The sequence below is a fragment of the Apium graveolens genome, chromosome 6 (genome assembly GCF_009905375.1).
Source record: "Apium graveolens cultivar Ventura chromosome 6, ASM990537v1, whole genome shotgun sequence".
Taxonomy (NCBI): domain Eukaryota; kingdom Viridiplantae; phylum Streptophyta; class Magnoliopsida; order Apiales; family Apiaceae; genus Apium; species Apium graveolens.
The window spans coordinates 61586293-61588810 of record NC_133652.1 but is presented as its reverse complement, the minus strand read 5'-3'; the positions used below and the strand labels follow the sequence as shown (position 1 = coordinate 61588810).

The window sequence follows — 2518 nt, the reverse complement described above, 5'->3', positions numbered from 1 at the left end:
ATAAAAGTAATACTCCTTCAAGGTTCAGACCCAAAGGAAGCACAACGGACTTATCAGCATTCACGGATTCAAATCACTGCATAAAGTTAAAAAGGAAAGCTGATTTCATGATTTATTCAATTGGAAATTAAGTGACTATTTTGATTTATTTAGTGTAAGTTTCATCTAATTAATTCCGTCATAGTCTTGTTATGGACTCTTTCTTGAGTGATAATAATGCATAAACTTGATTTACGTGTGCCTAAACTCTGTATTACTTTTTTCTGATATCTGGGGATGGAAATATTTGGTTTTTCTGATATATGCTTTCAGGACTTGACAATCTCGACAAAAGTACAAGTTGGGAGCAGAGATTTACCTACATTAATAAATTATACTCGTGATTTAGTAGAGGTCTGTAATTTTATTCTTTTTATCTCTAAATGCCCGCTGTAAGGTAGTATTTGGAATGTGCTATATTTTTTAGTAATAATTCTTTCTTGTAACTTGATGCAGAGACTGTTAACTGCATTGAGAATGTATAAGCCAAAGAGGTATAAGATCACGATCCTGAATAACATTAGCGGTGTATTGAAGCCAGGAAGGTATATGCATGTTTTAAATTCTTCTAGAAGTGATACTGTCCTTCATTTTCATGAAGGCTGATATTAAATAAGTTTAAGATGACTAATTAATGTAATGACACTAAAAAGAATTTTGAGATTTAATTTTCCTGAAGGTGGCTCATGATTTGCCTGTTGCATAGAAGTCTACTATTAGTATTAGTTTACTCACCAAATGAGTCCTGAATCCTATTCTAGAATACAAAGTTACCAACTGTTGTTAATGATCTCTTACTTTGTATAGTTTAAAATTTTGTTTCATTCTGCACCATTGTTCATTGGACTTTTCTCTTTTTTTATCGGAATAGCATATTCTGTTGAGGTAAAGTTCATGTATTTTCATTTTAATAACCATAATTAATTCATAAAATATAGGTAGAGTTTCCTATGCAACATACTCAAAAGTCAAAAGGTTTAGAAATTGTGTCCAGTGCTCAATAATTCAAGAGCCTCCTCCCTATTGCAACATTGCTTTTCATTTATCCGGTCTCCTAAATTTACAGCCAGGAGCAGTAAAAATATATCCATGATAGAACAAGTTGCGTTAACTATTATACATTACTGCTAAGTGCCATTATTTGGATAAACGTCTAGGGTGTATTTGTTTTGTAATTGAGGATGGTTTCCTTTTATTTTTGTTCCGGTGTTAGTACGGAGCTGGTGTGAGTGTGATTGTTGATGTTTATTATGCATTTCTGCGAAAATAGAACACGATATTTAATTGATATATTGGTTGGTTGTGCTGCTGCCAAGATTGTTAATATTAGTCAAACATAGATTTTTTGTGGTAGGTTTGAGCAACTACACATGTCTACAAAATTAAAACATGGAAGCACTCACTGTGATTTGACACTAAAATACTATGACGTTTGAGCCCCAGAAGGTTGACTTGCCCAGGTTAGGTTTTTCAGTTTGCATGTTTCTTTTTTTACAATATTAATGTCTTGCAGCATCAGAATATTTCCGAGGTTTGTTTTGGTTTTTAATTTTTTTTAATTTTTTAATTTCGTAATCCACAAGCACATTACTTTCTAAAGTTTATAGTGACGGTTGTAAATATATGCCTCTAGTTGGCTTTTCAGTTAACTATAATCCACAAGCACATTACTTTCTAAGTTATTGAAAATTTAATTCTTGGGAGGGCAAGGAGGCGTACGTGGTAGATCAAAGCAGAGTGGGATTGAGGAGAAGAATCTGAAGGTCATTCTTAAGCTTGGGATGAAGCCCATCCCTGGGGTCAGCCGTGTCACTGTTAAGAAGAGCAAGAATGTGAGTTTCTTACTCAGTAACAATTACTTAATGTGCATCCATTTTTTTGCTCTTCACGAATCAGTCTCATTTTCAACATCTAATGTTTGATTTATTCTTTCAGATTCTATTTGTCACTGTTAGGTGCGAAGCTGCAGGACTAGAAGATGCATTGTGTAAACGAGTAATGATCACTCCTGAAGAAGTTATAAAACGAAGTCTTGATCCTCTTAGTGCAGCTGTTAGCAGGGATGGCTTAACTAAGACACTATATTCTCGATATTTATGTTAGCAAGGATGGCTTAACAAGCATATAACAATTATTTGGTTTTGAACGATTCTGTAATAAAACTAGATACTTGATATTTATGTTGCTCAATATAAGTGTTTAGTTAGTTCATTGTTTAAATACTTTCAATGAATAAATACTGATGTCAAAAAAATAATTGTACATCACTTTTAATGAATAAATAACTGATGTCAAAAAAAATTATACATCGCTTTTAATATATAAATACTGATGTCACACAGGCAATTGTACATCACTTTTAGTGAAGAAAAACTGATGTCAAAAAAGTTGATATACATCGTTTTTTCCTAAAAAACTGATGTCAAAGACTTACATGTTCAAGTCTAAAATGAACATATACATCACTTTGTTTGGGATA

At 32.6% G+C, this 2518-nt stretch overlaps 1 long non-coding RNA gene across 1 annotated transcript; it reads left to right on the top strand.

The window, feature by feature from the left end:
- The first annotated feature begins 243 nt into the window (after window positions 1–243).
- LOC141663953 (uncharacterized) lies at window positions 244–2141 on the top strand. Its single transcript, XR_012551755.1, has 4 exons — window positions 244–393; window positions 496–584; window positions 1380–1871; window positions 1975–2141. It is a non-coding gene; the product is annotated as an uncharacterized LOC141663953 (long non-coding RNA).
- The last annotated feature ends 377 nt before the right edge of the window (window positions 2142–2518 follow it).